General features: G+C 34.7%; 1 long non-coding RNA gene across 3 annotated transcripts in view; it reads left to right on the top strand.

Annotated features, from left to right (window-relative positions):
• Nucleotides 1-24,679, top strand: part of LOC123839833 (uncharacterized) — an 80,785-nt gene that overhangs the window by 38,066 nt on the left and 18,040 nt on the right. The window contains exons 2-5 of one of the 3 annotated variants that reach the window (XR_006789764.2): nt 13,699-13,776; nt 14,943-15,001; nt 17,735-18,462; nt 19,054-22,279. This is a non-coding gene — a long non-coding RNA (uncharacterized LOC123839833). Of the gene's footprint in view, nt 1-13,698; nt 13,777-14,942; nt 15,002-17,734; nt 22,280-24,679 lie in introns of those variants that run through there. The other 2 variants (XR_010409957.1, XR_008505702.2) reach the window with 2 other exon arrangements.

Genomic DNA, 24,679 nt, shown 5'->3' with positions numbered 1-24,679 from the left:
CAAATTTGTTGGTATAAATATCCTGAAATATCTGGAAATTTAGGTAAAGAAAATGGGAGTTACACTGTATAAAATAAATTCAGTGTCTTATGCTTGTATTTGGTCCTAAAAGATTTTGAGTTAAAATGGCTAAATTTATGACCATAGTTATATTATTAATCTTTAAATTTAGACTTATATTACTCTGTAGCTTATAATTTTAAAGCTTTGTTGCTTCTTCCTGTCTTTTATGTAAACTTCTCATGGCTGAATAAAAATCAAGGATAGATTAGGAAGTACTAAAATAGAACAGGCTCTTATCATCACATTTTTTCCAAATAAAGTTATCCCAATATATAATCTTTACAGGCAAGCCCTATTTGGTAAAGAAACTATGTATAAATGTTTGTGTTTCAGACATAAGAATAAATTATAAAGAGTGTAGCAATTTCTTATGATTGGCAAAGAACAGAGCATACTGGGGTTTTGAACATTCCACAGTTTTATTAACATTTATCCTGATTTAGACATTTGGTACACGTGTAGGCCATATTGTAATTGAGATAAAATATTTATACTTAATGTTTTGTGTAAGGCTAAAAAGAAGATAATATCTTATTTGATAACTAGAGCTAGTTGGAATTTGACCAGTTAATATGAATAACTTTGCTTGAAAATCTTTATCTAGATGATCAGAATTTAGATGGGTAAGCTGCCTGATTAATTCCAGATTTCAAATATTTTCATTCCAAATTCTCTTCCTGCCAAGATAATTATCAGGAACAATATAGATGAGCACAAATGGTTTGGGAAATTTTATGTTGTTTAGGGTTAAAGATAAGGTCACGATATTTAAACTTCAGTTGTACTTGGTAAATATATCCTTTGTCAAATTCTAATTTTTAAACATTTTTGGAAGTAATTCTTGCAAGGTTTTGTCACACTCAGTGTCATTTGGAAGATGAATCCCAGTTGGCTGCATTTCATAGCACCTGCAACTTTCGGAAATAACTAAGATTTTCAGTTGACATGTCCCAGATATCAATTTATGTTACAAGTTAAATGATGATATCTGTATGCTTGTGAGGCAAGGTGCCTTTGTTAAGGAGACTATCTAATGATGAAGAGCAAATAAAGTGAAACAGTGATTTAAATCTCTACTCAAGAGGGAAAAATATACAAAAGCTTAGAATTTGACCTCAGATGTTAAAAGGAAAATTAATTACAAGGCTATGTAGAAGCATGTATCTTAGCTTTTTTCAATATTGTTGATGTTTCATAAGCTAAATAAAATATATCTTTGGTAGTACTGCATGATATATGTAAATCAAGCAGTATTTTACTAAGTCAATATTCTACAACTAAAGTTTGTAACATATAATTATGCCTCAATTATTTTATGAGTTGACATTCTGAGATTTAAAATAAACAATGAAAGACTAAAAAGGGATGCAGATCGCCTGCAACTCGGGCCCAAATCTCAAACTTTTAGTGGGAGGAAGTTCTCTTGCGATTGGATACAGAAACTGTATTGATTTAATTTGTTTAGAGCCCCTAGAACAAAAATGGTCCAGGAATGAGCAGGATAATAAATTAATAAAAGATTCAATAACAGAATCACAAACCAATCAGAAATTTTGTATATAACCATATACCTGGGTCACTCTTAAAAAAATTTAGTTATTATTTGGAAACCTGAGGATGTTGGGGGGGGTCTTGAAAATTTATTATGTATGTTCAGCACTAGGGGTTAGGAATGGATATTAGGATTTTAAATAAGAATATTTGAAAAGGTATTAGGGATTTTGTCAAGTCAAGATTTTACCTGACCTTAAAATACTTTTAGGAGATAACAACTGACCCTCTATAGTTGGATTTTGAGGGAAAAAAATTTCTCAAAATGCAGACATCTTTGACCCTAGATCTTCCTTGGAATAGAGATAAGGGGAAAAAAGAATGGAACAAAGGACAGCTAGCGGGGCAATTATAAGTGCCAAATTCTGGGCTTTACAGACTTGTTTCTCTAATACAAACCTAGAAAGATAAACACAAAGTTTGTTGCTGGGTAGAAGAGATGGGTAGAAGCACAGATGCCAATGAAGGGCCCGTATGCCCCTGCAAAAAGGAGCTTTAGTCTCTGGAGTGCTTCAGTGACAAGGCAGACTTTGAGAAACACTGAGAAATACCTGAGAAGAGCTGACAGAAATATGTCCTTCCAAGGAGGCATGGGCTGTTTCTCCTTGCTCAATATTATGTTTCCAGGCCATAAGGGAGTATCTGACCCTTAGATAGCACTTAGCAAAACTTCGTTTAAGGAAAAAAATTTAGTCACTCCTTTTTCCTTCCTTTACATTTTGGAACTTCAACTACAGTATTCATTACAGTATGTTGAGTTATTATACAGCGTTCTGAATATTGAGAGAGAACTGAATTTCAAGCAGGATAGAAATGGCTTTCAATCAAATTCTATTCACTACTAGTTTGAGAATTTAGAAAAGTTACTTACCTTCACTGATTTTCAGTTTCCTAATCTGTGAATTGAGATTAATAAAATCAAAATTATATATAAGAAGTGTAGCACAATGCCTAATGTAACATGGAGTAAGCAGATTGAATAACATAGATGATAAATTTAGATTAGAGAATATAGAACAGAATAATTACAAACTTGGGGTATTACATCTGCTGAAAAACTGGCCTAAATGAAGAGGTTGCTTAGGAATGTAGCAAATGGCATATTCACTCGTGATGTAAGCAACAGTACTAGTTACAAGAAGGGCAAGCTGTTATATCCCCTAACAGTGGTGAATATTTAGGAGTTATTTGGGCAATGCTCTAGCCCAAGGGCAAGGAAGATCATTTCTGTCATTGGCTGGTACTTAGTACTCCATTTCTAGAGCAATGCTAGTGTTAGGTTGTATAGGGACCTAAGCTGAATCTCTGTCCTACTGCTTCTCCAGTGAGAGTAAGAAGAGAACAACTGGTAGGAGCACCTTTGGAATCCAGTATATCCCTGCAGTGAAGTGCATCTGGAGACTCATGGACAGAGGGAGACATGAGAGAACAGTGTGCGAATCTAGCAGTTATTCTGAAGACAACAAATAGAAGCTAGGGCGAGGCTTTAATTTCTACCCCCAAGTAGAAGACAAGGAGTATGGGAGGTGGGCTAAGGTTGTTGATGTGGTTTCTTCTGGGGTCATGTTGGGCTCTCTCTGTCATGGACAAAAATGAGAATAAGCTTGTGGTGACAAGAAGGAGAATTTGATATACTGTAATTCCAATTCCCAGGGAAACCAGAAAAAGAGCAGATGTCTAAACACAGATAGAATGTCTTATAATTTAGGCTCATATTTCTAACACATTTGGCAGAGAGTTTCTAGAAGAAAGGCAAATCTTAAGGATACAAAAAATGAGGGAAGAAAAGTTAACATTCAGAGAAATACTTTAAAATATGGCTGGCCTTAAAATGTAACAGGCACATTGAACTGAATTTGACCTTCTTGGTAATTTTTAACAAAAGATGAATACTTTCATAAAAATAGAAATTGTTTATCTAAATTAGATGATAACCATTATTCTTTCTGAAGTCTTCTTTGTCCTAGATCTATAATTTTCAACAATGAATGATGTCTTCATATATTTTTACCCAAAGCCTTTCCTTCATTCTTCTGAATACCCATTGTCTCTTTTGTGCTCAAAGGAAAACTAATGGAATGGGACTGGTGCTCAATCATAGTTGTAAAACAGCTCAATCATAGTTGGACATCTGTATGTGTAATCTCACTTCATTATAGCCTTTATGACTTTGATTTATCTATCTCATAACTCATGGAAACTATAATTTTTATTTTCTTGATTAATAATTTTTTTTCTGAAAAAAAGATATGTTCCAAATCATAAAATTAAAGCTGTGTTTGTTTATAAAAAATAATTCTGTGCAAAGCTCAGTCTTCCCATTACCTGGCAATATTGGTTATCCTAACAACTGATGAGTCTCATGTTAAAGTCTCATCAGTAAATCTAAGCTGAGTTTTAAAAAATTCTCCAAAAGACATTCAGTTCATATATATATTACAGCATCTGTTGTAATAGGCCCTGGAATATAGTCAGTAATAATTCTGGTCTTCCTTAAGAAGCCTCTATAGTTTGGTGAATCATTTGGAACATTGGATAAGGTGCATAAAGGTAAACCAAGAATACAGCACTGTGGCATATCACATGGTAAAGAATCGTATCTGTAGGGTTTTCACAACCTACTTCGATCAGCTTGTGGTCCAAACTTCAATGTTGATTTTTAGAAGAAGGCTAATGGTGAATTTTAGGTAAAATTTCAAAGAGAGCAGGTGAACAGGACATTTTGTTTCATTCCCAACCAAATCGTAGGCTGTTTGCCTTCCTTTTTAGTCAGCTTGTCCAAGTTGCTGTGGTAAAGTATTTTGGGTGCTCTTGATGAAAGAGGTACTACCTAAAGTCAAATAGCTCTTAAGTATAAGAACTAAGATAAGAATCCAGGTCTCCTGACTCCAGTTTTATGGCCAAAATATATACTAAAGGGCTTAAATAACTAATCCTTTGCGAGAGAGTTAAGTAAATTTGGGTTTTATTTAATAATCAAGAGAGCACCCGAGTGTGGTTCCGTTAGAGAAAGAGCACTCCTTTTGACGTCAGTGGAAACAGGACTTTATATTGAATTCAGGGTAGGGCTCTAAATGGACATTCCTGTTGCTTGATCATATTTCTTGGTAATCTCTTAATATTTACAGATAGAATGCCAAAAAAAAGTTAAGTGTGTGTTAATCAGTTCCTAAAAGGATTAGACCTTAACTTTAAGTATTAAACCTTTGCTTATCCTGTCAAAACCTTCAGTTTCGTTGGAATCCTAATTACTAACCTATTCCCCTGTGCAGATGGTCATGGGGAGGAAGTTCCTTCTCCCTTGACCAAAGTAATTTATTAGTTTGTTGACAGATTACACAAGGCTGAGCTCTCTGCTTATCACAGTTAATGTCTCAAATACGCCTGAGGAGTGTGTATTTTGTAATTGCAAGGTCATCCTGTTACCACAAGCTCTAGCCTGTTTGTTTGAACAAGGGCAAGAACATATACATAGATCATTCAGTAAATTTACTAGTTAGAGGTATGGTGGTTAACAAAGATAAACACTCTATCTGCACAGTACCTGAAGAAAAGCTCTCAAAATTCCTAGCTTGTCTTCACACTCTAACACCAACACAAATTTTATATAAACTTATTTATCTGTCCTTCATTTTACATACATGCAAATAGTTTATATGCATTATCATGTATTTGTGTCACAATAGATTTAATCCATGCAGAATTATTTGTTACAATTAAGAAGTAAAAAAAATATCTGTTACCATCACATCTACCACTCATGAAATGTCTCTAAATTTTTCTTAATATATATAATATTTTAATGCAAAACTATGGATTGATGAGTTTCCTAAATTTGCTACCTAATAGGAGAATTTACTTTTATATGTCTTAAATCTGTTAATTTTTCTGAGGCCTTTCATATAATTTTAACATTCGGGATTCAAAATCCAGTCTAATCCATCTCTTCTCATTAAATTTAAGAAAAGTAAAAAGGATGAAAAATTCCTTCTGATAGTCACATGGGTTCAGGTTGAAATCCAATTATTGCCTGATGTGTTTCTTAAAAAAATCAATTAAGCAATCAGTGAGTGTGTCCACAACCCAAGAACATTAGAGTTGTGAAGACATGATATAAGCAAATGAAAAAAAAAGGAAAGATAATTTGTACTGAGGGAACATCTCAAGATGAAAAGTATTAATTCTCCCATTTCCATAATTTTTTCCCAAATGCAAAAATTACAATTCACTGATAGCCAGGGTCATTGAAGAATGATAAGTTATAATTTGGCAGTGACTGAGGTAGTAAAAGCAATTCCTTCACCCTTTGGTTGAACAACTGTCTACTTCTGAAGGACCATTTGGTCTACAAGCCCCCTCAGGCAACTAACGTAGTGACAAAAGGAAGAGAGTTTCTGACCTGTCTGCCTTGGGACTCTTCATCCTGAGTCCGCATATTCCTGGGACTCCTGTCACCTGCTCTTCCTTTTTTCATTGCCTATTTTTCCCATATTTACTAAGAACAAGTCTTGCTTTGTAGTTCAGCATTTTAAAATTTTTTCAATTCATTACCATGAAGAGTGTTATATATTTTTATATTATTTTATTTTTTTAATATCAAAGCTTGTGACTTTCTTGATTATTTACTTCTTTTGTTTTATACCTTTACTTTAAATCTTCTGTATGGAAAATTTATATTATTTTTACTCTTTATAACTTTCTCTTGTTACATTTATTCTCCATTGTTATAGTTATTCAACTACTTCTTTGTCCACTACCTTATTATTTACCTTTCTTTTCATATTTTATTTCTTCAAAACATGTATCCTCTTTGATTATTTAACTTTCTCTTTTAATTCTTATTATTTCTTTTATTTAATTTTGTTGCCCCTTTTGATAATGGCCACAGCAGTGTAGCAGCAGAAGAAAGTAATATGGAGCATTTGTTTATTCATTCAGAAAAAAAATATATTACATGACCACAAATTACTAGGCACACTATTCAGGAGAAATATTGATTACTGAATAATCATTTCCTCAAGCTTTGGAGTTTATGTCATCACCATAATAATATGGATTTGGTGCAGTCTCTCTCAGCCATTTCTCTGAGATTGAGTGCCCCCCACCCATAACACCAAATAAGAGATTATTCTCTCAGGACCACTGAGTGCAGGTGATGCACATAGAGCTTTGGGAAATGCACTCATCCCCCTGTTTCTCTCCTGACAAGAGAACAGATATTCGAGAGCACCCTTACAGGGCCATAGATAAGCCTGCTGATGAGCATGCATTTGCCAACTTGTGTTCTTCTGAATAATGTTTTTTTTACTGTGTGTGCTTTTGTGAACGACAAAGCTGACCGTATTTCCCACTTTGTTTTGACTGTTGGAATAGTCATAGTCAGATTTGTGGCCCACTTCTTGCAATTTTATGGCAGGGATTTATAGGATGATCTTGGTGTACTAAAATTCACCATTGGCTCTTTCCATTTCTTATCCTTATGTTCAATTTGTCCTGATTTCTTTACTAATTAGTATCCTTTGTGTTGTCTTCCCTCTTCTTTGCATTTTGAAAGGTGCTTTAAATTAGTTTTAAGAGTGAGACAGAGCCTTTTTTATACTATAAAAAGTTTTTAACAGATTGTGTATTTTTGAGCAGAAACTATGCTCCATCTGCCTCTGTTGGCACTCAGTGGTAGACTACCTGATAGAAAAAAGGTGTGAATTCTAGCTTAATTGATTCCAGAGCAGTTCTGTGTTTTTATCGTCATATACAAACCAAGGGTTTAGATTCATATACACCCTCATTTCTGATTTTAAAAAAAGTCATGTAATGAACATTGTTTCTAGGGTTCATCTTCATTGGGCTGGTGTTCTCAGAACAACAGCTTAAACAGCTTCTGGTTCCTATTCCTCTACCTCCTCCAATATCTCAGGCTCCACTAATCTAAGGCATTTTCTTTCACAAGTCAATTGACATTCACAGATTTTTTGCCCACTTAGTATTGTGAAGTTTCCTTATAGCTTTCTCTGTTACCTTGGAAAAAAAATGTTAAGTATTTTTCCTAAGACTAAACATTTCTTAGGGATATGTGTAATGAGGAGCAGACTGCTGTAAAGTTATGGAGAGGAATAAGAAGAGGGAGGTTTTCAGGGAAATCTACATCAAACTAGTTAAGCAGAAATGAATCTGAACTATTCTTATGGAGTAAAATAGCTTTATTATCCTGTATATCCCTAAACGTGGTGCTATATCTGGGGGAAAGATTTGATTAGAACTAACGGCCAAATTCTTCAGGAAATATCTGGAGTATAACCTCGTGCTTTCTCTCACCCTGAGGATATAGGGAAATTATTCACATATGCTCAGTACAATGAGAAGATTTCTTTCTTCTTCCTGTGCACAGCAAAACCAGCTGCCGTTGAGGGCACAGACCAGAGAACTCTTTAGAATGAGCAGATTAACACTTCTTTCTATAGGAAGAGTTAAGCATATATCTCTATTCTTTAGAGTGCGTTTTAAGTTTAAGCTTAAATGCAATGCATCCGTGTTGATAACAAACTGGAAAGTTATGTGTATTTTTCTGAAAGCTCTCAGAACTTCAGATGGAAAGGCAAAGGGGTATAGAAGGTAAACTACAGCATTGTGTTTATTTATATGAAGCTGAAAGTATATTCTAGAAGGAAGTGTTACAGGCCTACAGGCACTCCCTTTAATTCCCTGTAGAATATGATAGTTGCCACCAGCCAAGAGGCAACTATATAACAAAATCATCATTTATGAAAGGTTAGATACATAATTTAAATATGTTTTAGAGAAATTCAAGTAATATAAAAAAATTAATGTACAAACCTTTAAACGTAGGAAATTCCATTCTGGATTTCAGTTCACGTCAGTTTAAATATAGCACATAAATCATTTTATCCTAAAATCATTTTTTTCAGCAATAAACATGATATGTTCCATTGTAACCAAACATTTCACTGGGATCAAATTAAATAGTCTAAAATTTATTATTACCACCTTAACTACACAAATGATCTATTTTTGAATGTCTGGTCTATTTGGCTACATTTGGCCTTTACTATAGATTATTTATGAAATAATTTTATTTAATTCCATCATATAAACATAGCTTGAGTGCTGTCCATCAGATATTTGCATTTGTGTATGCTAATGTGAGACACCTATCTCCCCATCCTCTCTGTCACCCTTATACATACTGAAGACCAAACTCTAGAGCTATATATGGTGGGTGCTGGCTAGAGCCCCATTTCTCCCTTCCATGACCACACTGACGGCTTCAACATGACAATCGACAGGTCGATCTATCCGGGCTCACCTTTAAGTATGCCAAATACCAAAAGAACCAAATTTTCTTGGTCATCCTTGTTACCCACAACATCACCCTCTCCCTCCCCCTCTCTCTCTATATATGTATATTTATACTCATACACACACACACATACATATATGACTTTACTTATAACAAGAGCTGCAACAGTCCCTATATGGCAATGGCCAACTTTACAGGGATTTTTAAGCCAACATTGCCAAGATAGTGATTCTAAGAATAATATGTTGGGAAAAATTCCAATTGCCTGTTAATCACTGGCTTGTTGATATTGGGAACAGGTGCCCCTAGAAATAGTTATTTTTATACAATCCATTTTTACAGACTTGCAAAGACATTCTTGCTCCTAGGATGCTTTTCTCAGGGTGAAACCAGGATAACATCATAGATTTGGATATATATCATAGAATCCTGAGTATGAGTTTGAATAATTTTACAGATAAATTTTGCTTATCTACAAATTGCTAAATAGAAGAAAAGTGTCTTTAATAGGCCATTTTTGAAATTTATTATAAATTTTCCTTTAGTGAAGCTATATTCTTTTTCCTTCAAAGCCTGTAGTTTAAGTCAGTGGATAATTTTTAGCTGTATGGAAGAAAAGAAAAATGATTTTTCCACATACGCATAAGATTGTAACCATATGCACCCAATAGTGCAGTTTCTACTATGGGTTATATTACACCAAAATAAATGACAAAATTTCTGCCTGGAAAGCGAATATTACAGGGGAATAAGTGATGTAATAAAAAAAACCAGAGTGTTGTCTGTTAACTTTAATTGGAATGTACTTTCACTGCAGTTTCCAGAATAAGATTAATATATATATATTAAGCAAAATAAAGGAAATTCAAATATATTAAATAAATTCAATAATTAAAAATATGTGCTATTTGTATTTTTATAAACTTTGCCTCCCTTTTTTGTATAAGCATTATTTAAATAGAAACTAAGTAGGGACTATGACTGATTAATTAGTATTGATTAATGAGATTTGTGACCCAGAATAAATAAGGTTCTCCTCTCCTCCTTGCTCCTTTATTTAAGTTTTATTATTGAGATTTGCCTTAAGATTAACTTTTACATAAAGTGGTTTTAAGTATTAAGATTTGCCTTGAGATTAAACTTTTTTAAGAAAAAGAGTTTTTCTTTTAAACATTTTATTTATTTATTTATTTGGGAGAGAGACACACACACACAGCGAGAGAGGGAACACAAGCAGGGGGAGTGGGAGAGGGAGAAGCAGGCCTCCCGCAGAGCAGGGAGCCCGATGCGGGACTTGATCCCAGGACCCTGGGACCATGACCTGAGCCGAAGGCAGACGCTTAATGACTGAGCCACCCAGGTGCCCCAGAAAAAGAGTTTTTCTAATACAATGTTTGAAAACTACTGGAGAGGGTTAGAAGAGAATATTATTTTCCCAACTCTGGTTTTCTTGAGGAAGGATTTTCCCTCACACATTGGTGGCACCTTCCCACCTCTACTACTACCCTGGAGTTATCTAGTTGACTGGAGTTACTTAGCTGATGGGAGCCAAAATTGGCCCACAGTTCTCAGTGAGATGGGTTAAGCTCCAGAAGTCCAGTGCATGGGATTTCATCACGTTACTATTTCTTTCTCCATTCAGGTTACTGAGCCAAATAAGTGTGTTGAATCTGAAGACTTAAAATGCTCCAAGGTTCAGGCTGGGGGTAGTCTCCTTTGTTGATCTTATTTGGCTTTCATGACATTATCTAACCTGGTTTTATCTGTAATAAATGGGATATTGTGGGCTTCCATCTTTGTTTTAGTTCTTAAATTGATCAGAATCTGGTCTGAGGATTAGAATGATGGTTGCTTCCAAAATCCCAATTGATTAAATGGCTTTCAAGTGTTTTCTCCTCTATACAGAGAGAATAAAATTTGCTACTAACCAATGATTGATTATTAGGAGTCATGCTCTATTCTATGTGATGTTCACATACCATGTCTTTTAACTCCTCTGCATTCCAAAATAGTTGCTATTCTTATGTTCATTTTACTGATGAGAAAACTGAGACCCAAATATGTTAGTTACTTGCCAAAGGATAAAACTAATAAGTGGAAGAGCCATGACTCAAATTTATAGTTTGGTTTGATTTTACTTTTTAATTTTTTTAGAATTTTTTTGAAAGATTTATTTATTTGAGAGAGAGAGCACGCATGAGCAGGGGGAGGGACAGTGGGAGAGGGACAGAATCCTCAAGTAGACTCTCCATTGAGCACGGAGCCCCAGGCAGGGCTCTACGCCAGGACCCTGAGATCGTGACCTGAGCCAAAATCAAGAGTTGGTCGCTCTACTGACTGAGCCTCCAGGAGCTCCTAGTTCGGTTTGATTTTAAAGACTGTCATTTTTTTTTAATTATAAGACATTTAATGTGAAAAAATGACATAATATGACATGATTAAATTAACATGTGAACTTTTTTGTATTGAGAAAAATGGACTATTAAAAAAAAAATAGGTGCCTGCAGTTTAATCATCTATCTGATCCCCCCCTTTCGATCTCTCACCTTTGATCAATCCAATGCTAATAAGTTGTTGTTTATCTCCTCAGAACTTTGTTCTTCCTCTTATAGAACTTATAAACACACCTTGATAATTTGGGTTTTTAATTTATATATTCATAATCATAATCTGCAAATTACTACAAAACTCTTTGTTTCTCACTAACTATATATCTTATGTCCAATTCTATTTTTAAGTTATTTCACATGAATTAGATTATGTCATACATGGCTGACTATTTTTAAAGCTTTATAATTCTCTTTAATTCCCTCTGTTCCCTCTTCCTTCTGTGCCACTCTATACAGCAATCCCACTACCTACATAAACAGAGGAAAGCCTGGCTGTACTTAAGGACTCCTCTACATGTTTATGTATTTATATAAAAAAATGTAGATTTATAACTTGAGTTTAGATAAATCAGGTTATAAGAACTCAGCTTTACAAGGAGTTTCATTTACTACCCCTATTTTACTTGCAAAGTTTTCTTATGATTTAAAAGGCTTCTGAAGGATTTCCTTTGCTTCAGGAACAGATGGGCACTATCACACGAGAGCCAACCACACAAAGTTTTATAGTTAATGCATTTTGTGGCAAGTTTTCCATTTGATGTCTCACAGTTTATAAACTTGTAGCAATAAAGATATTGTGCAGCACGTGTCCCATGATGTTGTGCCTTTTGTTGATTATGGTATCATTTGCATTCTTTTCATGGGTTTCTTTAGTCTTTACTCTTTTTTTTTCCCATTAAATGTAGAATTACATAAACTATTTATAGACACACATATTTTGCTTATAAGTATGGTTGAAAAATGCAAAATAGTTACAAAAAATTAAAGAGAAATGTTGGCAAGATAGAATGATTAACTAAAAGATTTATAGGATTACTCAGCTTTTCTCTTTGATTTCAGTTTTGTAAGTTGTATTTTTCTAGTGATTTGTCCATTTCAAATGTGGCAGATAATTGTTTATAACATTATCTCATTATCTTTCATATGTCTGATGTCCTTACATTGGCTAGTTGTGACTCTTTTTAAAATTTCCTCTGTAAGACTTGCCTGCGATTTAGCAATTTAATTATCTTCTAAGAACTTTTGCTCTCTTGATTCTCTTGATTTTATGTCTTATTAATATCTGCTCTTATTACTTTCCTCACTTTTTCATTTTATTTTATTGTCCATTCTATAATATATTGAATAGGTGCTTAATACATTACTGTTACAGCCTTTCTTCTTTCCTAGTATTTGCACTTAAAGATGTTTAAGTGTTCCTCTAAGTACTGCTTCAGTACATCAAAAAACTTCTGGTATGTAGTTACTTTATTGTCACTTATTTCAAAACTTTATTATTTTCTACTATGACATTTTTATAGGTAGGCTATTTAGAAAACTACTTTTATATTCAATAAATATGGGCATTTTCTAATATGTTTTTGCTTATGATTTCAAATATAATGAATTATGGTTAGAAAAAAATTTGTATCATTTCAATCTCTTGGCATTTTTGTAAGATTTACTTTATTGTCTAACATATGGTCATTATTTTTAGTCAATAATTGCAAATGTTTCTTGTATATGTGCCTGAAAAAAATGCTACACTGAATTTTTGATGGCTAGCATTCTACATATGTCCAAGAGATATATTTTAAAAATATATTGTTCAAACTTCTATATTTTTATTGTTTATATATTCTAGCAATTATTTAGTAAAATGTGTCACTGTTATTTTGGATTTGTCTATCTCTTTTAGTTTTATTAAATTAATAATAATTATTAAATTAATAAAGTTATTAAATTAATAGTTTCTATATTTTAAATTCATATTATCAGGTACAAATACATTTATTACATTATTAAATAATTATTACATATTTCTGGGGAATTGGCAAAAAATATCATTATGATGTGGTCCTTTTAATTTTAAGTAGTGATTGTGCCTTAAAGCCTATTTTGTTAAATTTCAACAAAGCTCCACCAGCTCTTTTATTTGCTACTCTTTGCTATAATTTTCTATTCCTTTATATTCGAACTTTCCACACCCTCATGTTTTAGAATATATAGCTATGACTCTTGCTTAGGCTGCTGCTGTTGGTTTTTATTAGTATTCAACCGAATAAATGACAAAAATCAATCAACTATATGGAGATGGGCAAGGTGTGTAATAGGTCAGTGTTTGCTGTGGCAATGGGTTCCGTGTATATAAATTGTAGCTGCATATTTCTTCTTCCATAGCTGCTGTGGGGTTTCCCAAACACCAGATCTTATAGACTGTATCTGAATATGTTCAACACTAGTGATAAACAACTAAAGGTGAGTGCATGGTTTTGAAATACTCTGTTCAGTGTTCTCTGTGTAAGTACTTTGTTAAGATGCTTGCTTGAGAAGGCTGACTTAAAGTTTAGACAGATTATAAAGTAATCAAGTAAATTGTCATATTTATTCTTAAGGTTTAGAATGTATTGTTCTGTGAGCTGCAGTTATTCTATACCTCATATTTTTCTATACCTCATATTTTTCTATACCTCAAAATGCATTTACCAACTACATGTATAATAAATACAATTATAAGAAATTCAGACATGGAAAGTTTGGAAAAATTGTAATAGAAACAGATGAACTAGAGAGGCACCTGGGTGGCTCAGTCTGCTGAGCATCAGCCTCTTGGTTTTGGCTCAGGTCATGATCTTAGGGTCCTGAGATTGAGTCCCACATCAGGCTCTGTGCTGGGTGTGGAGCCTGCTTGAGATTCTCTCCTTCTCCTTCTAGCCCCTGCCCCCCCACCCCCAATTGACACTCTTTCTCTCTCTTTTTTCAAATAGATAAATAAATCTTTTTAAAAAAATAAACAGATCAACCAGAACATTTGATCATTTAACTTATTTTACTTCCTATTTTCATATTTTAAATAAGTTTTCTATATTTTCTCTTTTAACTATTCTTAAAGCATAGAACAGGAAATCGAAACATTTGTAGAAAACTTCATGTTCCAGGAAGGTAGTTAAGTTTTGATGTCCTTCTCCACTTTCTGGAGGAGACCACCTTGAAAGGCCTTTGGTTTTAGAAGTCATATCTGGAGATAAATCATTAAACTTAGTGTTATGAATTTTTATTTGCTGTTAGGATAAGATTTTAACCAGATTATTGATATATTACATTATGGGGAATTATGTTAAGATACAATTAAGAGTCCAAATTGTATGAGATTACAGTTAAAAGTAGATTAAATATTCCTAACTCAGAAATACACTAGTTTCGCGAACATGATAATTTTATGAGGTACTGTATGGGAAGGGAATTTTCTTTTCTCATCATAAGTGATGGTTACTTCTATTCCAAATCACAAATGATACTCAGAATGTGATATTTTGAAAAGTGTATAATTAGAGAACATGTCTCATGTGATTATTGATCCTCCTTAGAAATGCTGGGTTGAAATGAAAATATAGTAAGTACTAACAATGGTCTTTATATTTCAGGGTACCTAATTATCTGACTGACCCAGATGGAGTTCCAATATCCTTTTGGAGGAAATATAGTAAGAAGACAGAGTTAGACAGTTTTATAGCTCAATACAAATTTTAACAGGAGATCACAGTTAATCATTAAAAATAAAATGAACACATTATTTGGATGCAGCTAACACAGAGATTGGACAATGCAGACCAGATAAAAGAGAAGGGTAATAGAAATCAAGATGGTAAAGAGATTGAGCCAAAGGAAGCAGGAAATCAGTGTGAAAACACAATTCCTCAGAAAATTCACTGAAACCTTACCTAGAGCATTGGATATTCCATAAATCTAGCCATGAGGACTTGAGCCAGCTTGATCGTTTGATCTAAATGTCAAAGCACACAGTAACCTCAGCTGATACCTGGACTAAATTTTGACTAATTAACATTTAAATTGGAATTATCTTGGTTATTTGACTAAAATTCTCCCAGGAGATCAGAATGAAAATGCTTAATAGTTAAATTTGACAACTGAGAGGATGAACAGGTTTAAAAATAGGAGAAGTATTATATAAAATGGGAACATCTGTCTTCTGAGCTTTCAACATGTCAATGACCTTTTTAGAACATGTTTATATTAAAAATTCCTTTTGTTCCCATTCATAAATGCCAAAAGCCATATCTCACCTAATTTCATTTCAGAGAAGGACTAAAAAGACTATGTTTCACACCTTATTTAAAAGCTGCTGCAATAAAGATTATAAAAAATTGAAGCCTTATTCTTAGGTACTTGGGGAAAAAAAGCATTAATAAAGAAAATTAATTGAGAATGAAATAAAATATCTCTCAGAAATACAAATATTTTAGATTTTAAAATACTGAAATACATATATATATATAAGTACACAAATTATATATGTACAGCTTGATGAATTTTCAGAATGAACACACCAAACTTGTCAGTACACACACACACACACACACACACACCTGTTGTGATTATTTGGATTGCTTTAACTCCATGGACCAATATGGGAATAACTGGCATTTTTACATCACTGACTCCTCAGTGATGCAGTGATGAAATCCTCAATGAGAAGTTCTAGCTCTTCTAATTCATCCACCCACCTTAATTTTTTTAAAACTCTGGATATTCATTTATTTATTCATTCACCCACACATACATTTGGAGATACAATTATGGATAAGACTCTCTTTTGTTCTGTGAGTAGTTTTAAGCTAACGGGGTAAGTGAGATACACACATAAATGACAATAATGCAAGTCGAGTCATTTTAAATTTTTGGAAATGGTACACATAAAGTAAAAATAAAATTGAAAGAAAATAATGAATAGAAACCACAATCAAGAATGACTTCATGGAAGAGAAAGCTTTTGAATTAGTCCTTGAAGAAAGGAGCCAATTAAAATATACAGCAAGAGGGTAATAACATTGTAAGCACTGCATAAAGTCATGTTGGCAAAAATGTCCACAGCACAGGTGGATTGCTGGGTCTCACACCCAGAGTTTTTGTTCCAATATGTCTGGGGTGGTCAAGCCTGAGGATCTGCATACCTTACAAGTATTCGTGTGATTATGATACTGCTGGTCCGAGGACTACATTTAGAGAACCACTGCTCTGTTGTAAAGTAGTCTCCCTTGGTGCAGGCAGAAGGCTCCCTGAACTCCTGGGATTACTCTAATCATTGTTACCTGGATTACATACCTAGCCTGAACAATACTTGGAGCTTGGATGCTCTTGTTGTACAGGCCTGGATCCTATGCCCACCTTTGTATCTTGGGGCAGATCCCATGGACCGAGGGAAGTAAGAATCCAAAAAGGATATTTTAGATACCATTGCAAAAGGGAAGGAGTACTAGGCAAACACAAATATTCATCAATGTGCTTTAATTCACAGCTCTTTAAATTTATTGAATTATTAATAAAAACATACATTGGGGCGCCTGGGTGGCTCAGTTGGTTAAGCGACTGCCTTTGGCTCAGGTCATGATCCTGGAGTCCTGGGATCGAGTCCCGCATTGGGCTCCCTGCTCGGCAGGGAGTCTGCTTCTCCCTCTGACCTTCCTCCCTCTCATGCTCTCTGTCTCTCATTCTCTCTCTCTCAAATAAATTAATAAAAAAAAAATCTTAAAAAAAAAAATAAAAACATACATTATACTCCCCATTAAAATAACTTTAAATGATTACGGCTTCACTGAAAATGTGGCATTTGGGCTTTAAAATGTAGTAATATCAACCGTAACATGGAAGAGCATATGCGTTTTCAAAACATTTCAATATATAATGCATAATGGTTGAGAAGAAACATTTATTTGTAAATTGCATCCTGAAGATAAGGTTAGTTCAGTATCAACATGTTGCCTAGCTGAAGGTGGGTAGCATTCCCTTTGTAGGTTATGTGAATGGAAACCATGCAGTCGTGCAACACAGTTGATCCTTAATTACATTCAGAATTTTCCATGAGGTATGGCTCATTAGGTAGATAACTGGTTTTGTGGATTGGACATTTTTTTTTTAAGATTTTATTTATTTATTTGAGACAGAGAGAATGAGAGAGAGAGAGCACATGAGAGGGGGGAGGGTCAGAGGGAGAAGCAGGCTCCCTGCCGAGCAGAGAGCCTGATGCGGGACTCGATCCCGGGACTCCGGGATCATGACCTGAGCCGAAGGCAGTCGCTTAACGAACTGAGCCACCCAGGCGCCCCATGGATTGGACATTTTATTGGTCACTGTTATAGCACAGTTTTCTTAAAGAAAGCATTTTTTATTAATCTAGAAAATATTTCTTCCTTGGCAGGTATGATTTCCACCAGTCTAGATGGAGCCTGCTCTAAAAACCCTCAGTGTGGATCTGGATTCTTTCATATGCATCCTTTCTTGAAACATGCTGACTAGAGTCCCAGAATGTCTGCATTCTCCACAAATCTACAGTCTCCCTATGGGACTGTGATAAAGTTACTTACTTTATGGTATTAACTTAAGGAGTTATAGAGTAGCAAATTTTTTATTTCTTTGGACATACATTTAGCAATGGCATACCAGCAACAGATAGAAAGCCTTGTAGCAATTTTACCACCAGCAAAAATGGCTTACAGAGAAAAAAATATTGAAGCTCACTTCAAGTTTAAACTTGTGAAAACTCACTGTTCGAACACAGATAAAGTGTTTTCCAAATAAAATGATCACATGAGGGATATTTTCACCCATTTTAATTCTTTGGGAAATGGATAATTTGAGAATAAATAGGGAAAGCAAGGGAATAATTCTTCAGGCAGACATGCTATCCTGTGAACTTGCCCTTGTGAAAAACTGCCCATGAGCATATTTAAGGGTTTATTGTTCTGTTTTCTGTGTATATAAGGTATGATCATACATCTGGGGAATGAGTTATGAAATGGAAAATGTCCCCTGGCCTGAGACTACCGACGTAGCTGTTTCGGTGTTGCTTTGGCGTGGTGACAGCATTCAGAAATTCTTCTTAGTGCAGCCAGAATTGAGAGTCTCAATTTGTCTCAAAAAAGCAAGGTAAAAACAGTCCTAATTTGCACACTTTGCTTGTTTGATTTTATAATTTTGACCAAGAAATCACAACAGCAACTTGTGTGTTCAATTATATAATTTTGAAGTATCCTTTTTCATCTTTTGAATTTGCTTTCAAATGTTATTTAATATCCAGCTAAACAAACAAGTAAAACATGTGTGGATATTTGTATCACTGTCCAAAAGACATAGATGAGTAGCAATGAAATAAATACCATGACTTTTTCCTTGGCTCCAGGTTTGTTGGTTATGGACAAAGTTAAGAAGTGTGATTTTTTTTTTCATAATGCTCTGTCTCTATTATTTGGAGATGATTTGTTCAGTTGTCAACATATTTAATCTAATTTCCTAGTAGTTTGTAACTGGGTGATATGAAGAGAAGCATGAGGGGATTTCAGCATAAACCTATTAATTTTCTATTATTACTACTTAAGTTTATTGGAAGAGAAAAATGTGCGTGTACTAAAATATTTATGAAAATGTTATTTTGTAATCTCTTAATACTGAATTATTTTTTCTAAGGTTTAAAGATTGTAAAATGCTCATGAGATTCTTTTTTTTTTTTTTTCAATTTAGACATGCTTTTTAAAAATTTGCTTAAATAGGACATCAGCAAGATGGTGGAATAAGAAGTCCCCTGCTCATGTACCCCCATAGTGACAATAATTTGGCAGCCATTTATGGACAAAAGTGCTTCTGTGGGAGCTTTGGGACCCAGGTAGGAAGTTTGGAAGCCATGGTGGAGCCCACAACAAAGGAAGGTCATTTAAGAAGCCTGGCCCATGTCCAGATGGCTGGCTTATGAATCATGGTTCTGGTTACAGAATAGCCATATCCCCTAGGAATTTGGCTACAATCCCACTAGGTCTTGGTCCTGTCATCAGCACCATCCACTAAGGGACATAGGAGAAGCCCTCCTTGCTTATGCGTTGGGTAACAAGTCTGCCAACCTCAGTCCCAGCTGTGCACCATGAAGCAGCCCATGGGCCCCCTCCAGCCCCTGGATACATATCATAAAGTAATGTAAATAGCAATATGGATAACATAAAATACGGTGGGGGAGAATAAAAGTATAAAGTTTTTGTGTGCAATCAAAGTTAAGTTGTTATCAGCTTAAAATAGATTGTTAAAGTATAAAATGTCTTATGTAAGCTTCATGGTAATCACAAAGAAAAACCTATGATAGATATGCAAAAGATAAAGAAAAAGAAATTATAGCGAAAATAAAATCAAATCAGAAAGGGAGGTAACAAGAGAAGAAAGGAACAAAGAAACCATGAAACAGTCAGAAAACAACAAAATGACAAGGGTAAGTCCTTACCTATCAATAATTACTTCAAATGTAAATGGATTAAATTCTCCAATCAAAAGACATATAGTTCCTGAATGAGTAAAAAATACAATCAACAATATGTTGCCTTCAAGAAACTCTACCTTTAAGGAAGCACATAAGTGAAAGGTGAAGGGATAGAAAAACCCTATTCTATGCAAGTGATAAACCAACAAAAGAGAACAGGAGTGGCTATATTCATTTCAGATGAAATAGAATTGTCAAAATCTGTCACAGAAGACAAAGAAGGTCACTACAGAATGATAGAGGTGTCAATTCATCAAGAGTATATAATAATTGTAAATATATATGCATCCAACATTGGAGCACCTAAATACATAAATAAAGCAAATATTAACAGGTCTAAGGTAGAGACAGCAATGCAATAATAGTAGGAGACTTCAATATTCCACTAATAACAATGGATAAATCATTCAGACAGAAAATTAACAAGGACACACTGGACATCAGTTACACTTTAAACCAATGGACCTAACAGACATGCACAGCAATCTTAAAATTTATATAAAACCACAAAAGGCATGGCGTAGTCAAAGCAATCTTGAGTAAGAACAAAGCTGGAGGCGGGCGCCTGGGTGGCTCAGTTGGTTAAGCGACTGCCTTCGGCTCAGGTCATGATCCTGGAGTCCCGGGATCGAGTCCCGCATCGGGCTCCCTGCTCGGCGGGGAGTCTGCTTCTCCCTCTGATCCTTCCCCCCCTCATGCTATCTCTCGCTCTCATTCTCTCTCTCTAATAAGTAAATAAAATCTTAAAAAAAAAAAGGTCTATGAAAAAGATTATAATCTCACCCTGTTTTTAAATGAATTATTCTTCTAAATTTATTGCCCCAAAATGTCATTAAATATGTGCTTAACTATTATCAGAAAAACAATATTGCTCATTTGAAGCATAATTTGCAAGGGTACATTTGAAACCTCTAAATTATTCACAGCATTTAAAAGATGAATATGGGGGCGCCTGGGTGGCTCAGTTGGTTAAGCGACTGCCTTCGGCTCAGGTTATGATCCTGGAGTCCCTGGATCGAGTCCCGCATCCGGCTCCCTGCTCGGCAGGGAGTCTGCTTCTCCCTCTGACCCTCCCCCCTCTTATGTGCTCTCTCTCAAATAAATAAATAAAATTAAAAAAAAAAAACAACAACAAAGCAGTCGTAATCAAAATAGCATGGTATTGGTGTAAAAACAGACAACCATTAGAACAGAATACAGAACCCAGAAATAAACCCGTGCACATATGGTCAATTAGCTGCGACAAAGATGCAAAGAATACACAGGGGAGCAAGGATAGTCTCTTCAATAAATGGTGCTGAGGAAACTGGACATCCACATGCCAAAGAATGAAATTAGGCCCTTATCTTACACCAGGCACAAAAAATCAACTCAAAATGTGCTAAAGACTTGAATGTAAAACCTGAAACTGTAAAACTCCAAAAAAATATAGAGGCACTCTCTAAGCTTAGCCTTGGCAATGTTTTTTTGGGTATGGCCGAAAGGCATAGGCACCAAAACCAAAAATAAACAAGTGAGACTACATAAAGCCAACACGCTTCGGCACAGCAGTCAATCAATAAAATGAGAAGGCAGCCTATGGAATGGGAGAAAATATTTGTAAACCACCTATCCAACAACAATTAGTATCCAAAAATATATAAGGACCTCATACAACTCAAGAGCAAAATCCCCCCAAATTTTATCAAAAATTAGTCAAAGGACTTGAATAGACATTTTTCCAAAGAAGGCATACACATGGCCAAAAGGCATATGAAAATATGCTCAGTATCATCAGGGAAATGCAAATCAAAAACCACAATGGATGTCTAACCTCACGCCTCTTATAGGATGGCTCTTCTCAAAACCACAAGAGAGAGCTAATGCTGATGAGGCTATGAAGTAAATGAAACCCTGTGTACTGTTTTGGGGAATGAAAATTGGTATGGCTGCTATGGAAAAATAATATAGAAGTTCCTCAAAAAAATAAAAATATGGCTATCGTATCATCCAATAATCCCACTATGGGCATATATTCAAAGGAAATGAAGTAAGTTTCTCAAATAGGTGGCTGGACTCCTACGTCTGTTGCAGTATTATTCACAATAGACAAGATATGGAAACAATCTAAATGTCTATCAGCAGACGGATGGATAAAGAAAATACAGTGTGTGTGTGTGTATACATATATATATTGTGTGTGTGTATATATATATATACATATATATAGTACATTTTGAATAAAAAGAGTTTTGATATTTATGGTGTGTTAGATTATAAAATCTCTCTCCTACTTCCCTCCTTATTTGTTTGTTCTCCTTTTCTTTTTTTTTCTTTTTTAAAGATTTTTTATTTATTTATCTGAGAGAGAGAATGGGAGACAGAGAGCATGAGAGGGGGAGGATCAGAGGGAGAAGCAGACTCCCTGCCGAGCAGGGAGCCCGATGCGGGACTCGATCCTGGGACTCCAGGATCATGACCTGAGCCGAAGGCAGTCGCTTAACCGACTGAGCCACCCAGGCGCCCCTGTTCTCCTTTTCTTAATTGTATTTACAGTAACAATCATATGGGAGTTTTGAAAAATACAGGCAATAGTGAGCGATTTTATGATTAAAAAGAAGAAAGAAGGAATCCCTGGATGCTTGTCAATATTTGGTAACAGAAAAACTCGAAGCACTTTATGTTTATAGAGAAAGAGTCATTACATGTTACCCTGCAGGTGCCCTTCAGGATAACCTAGGAATGGGTGTTTTTGTCAGAGAAATGGTCAACACAGAGGTATTAAGTCACTGAAGTCAATGTCCATTTGCGTCACTTTTGGGGTAAAATGGTGCTGATACCAATAATGGCACGTAATTTTGTTTTTTTAATCCAGCAATTCAAAAAATTTCGACATGTGCTTCAACAGTGACGAATACCTTGGGAGTTCTCTTCACTACCAAATAATATTAAGTCCTAACTTCAAAAATTTTAATGAATTGGGTACTTTTGTGGATTTTGAATTTTAGTTTCTTTTTTGGCACACCAGGAATCACTCATTCATATCCGTGCTTACCTAGAAAACTTCTATATAATATTTTTCATAATAAAGTATGTTTTGCTTTTTTGGCTTTCTCTAGCAGATACTGAGAAACAGCATGCTGCTTTTTTATAAATGTGTTCGCTCTTCATGCATAAAGGCAGGAATATCGTTTTCTAACTTGCTCTCATAATCTGTGCTCATTCCAAACACATCTCTGGATTTCACAGTGTTATTCCTTTTTGTCCTGTTCTGTCAACTCAAACTTTTACAAACCAAGCCCTGTCTTCAGCTTCCAAATATTAGTCTAAGAAATAGAGATGGGGACATTGTTGTGGGGACATCACCTTCTATTGAAGCCAGGGTTGATTCTCATAAGGAATTCAAACTGTGGGAGATTTTAAATACTGATCAATAACTTTCAACGTTATCACTTAATTAAGAATATTTATCTTCCCTTGGCAAAATGCAAGCAACAACATATCCAGGGTATAGATGAATTCCATCACTTGAATACATATTTGCAATAAGAATGATGTCTTTCCTGAGGAAATTAAAGTGAAATATATAATGGGTCTGATAATATATGTAAGCTAAATATTTTCCTTCAGAAAAAGAAGGCACAGATTTATTGATATGAAATCTGCTCCCTCTCCTTTCTATTCCCCTCTCCTCATGTTTAGTCTCAGAAAATTGACAGAAGCTGGGAGTAACTGAAGTTGCTATGAAGTCAACATCTATCATCAATTCTTTCCCTCCTCAAGTCAATGAAAAAAACAAACCAAAGAAGGTCATTGCCCACCTTCTTTCCTTTCTTCCCCCTTCCTCCCTCCCTCCCTTCCCCCCTTCCTTCCTACTTCCTTCTTTCCTTCCTCCTTCGTTTCTCCTTCCTTCTTCTCTTTCCCTTCCTTCCCTTCTTCTTTTCTTTCTTTCCCTTCTTTCTTGCCCTCCTTTCTTCCTTCCTCCTTCTATCTTTTTTAAATAAACCTTATGCCTCAGAGAAAACTCTTTAACCAGAAGGTCATTAATGGCATTCGGTTTGACATGACTTCTGAAATCGTAAATTGTCTTTGAAAGCCAACCCAGGAATGTAATTCTTCTAGAGGTAAATAGTTCCCAGTTTTCCAAGAATTTGAGGCAGTTATAGTTAAAAAATCCTCTTTGTCCTTCTCCAGGCAAATCTGTGAGAAGTCTAGCAAGGGCAGTTGGCTGATGATCTTTTTCAAGAGTCTATCTGAAAGAGCCTATAGCAGCATATAGCTTTAATGTTCCTAATTAGTCAACATTTCTTTACATCACTCTGAAAGAGAAGAGCAGTAATTCAGGTGCAGAGGCTAAATTATAATCATAAAGTGATGTATTTCTGATACACTAAAGTGGGCATTAAAGACTTATCATTTAAACTTCAAATTAGGTAATGGATAGATTTTTGAAAATATTTTTGAAAACACTCACTGAAAATTGAAGTTAAATAATTTGACTTATTTAAGGGGTCATTTTAATAAATATTAACATTATAAATTACACACCCATACTTTCTATTCAGTCAAGATGTAAAGACTATATAACAGAAAGTTTTGGAATATAAAGACACATTTCTAGTACATAGAAAATAGTCTGAAAGCTTTATAAACATGGAAATTAAAACCCAAATGACTCAGGATAGAAGTGTAGGTCATTTATCAATTATACATGCAAACAATTTTTCTCAAGCAGACCTTCTAAACGAGCTTTTGTTTCTGATTGAAAACTAAACCTGTGTAGCATACAATATTGCAAAACCAAAAATGAGATAGTATTGTTTTTAATTTAGCCTAGGTGTTAAAAAAGGTCTTTAACTTTTGTTA

The sequence above is a fragment of the Mirounga angustirostris genome, unplaced genomic scaffold (genome assembly GCF_029215605.1).
Source record: "Mirounga angustirostris isolate CCGP_5_RB_7025 unplaced genomic scaffold, mMirAng1.0.hap1 SCAF_3, whole genome shotgun sequence".
NCBI classification, from domain to species: Eukaryota; Metazoa; Chordata; class Mammalia; order Carnivora; family Phocidae; genus Mirounga; species Mirounga angustirostris.
This window is presented reverse-complemented; position numbering and strand designations above follow the sequence as displayed.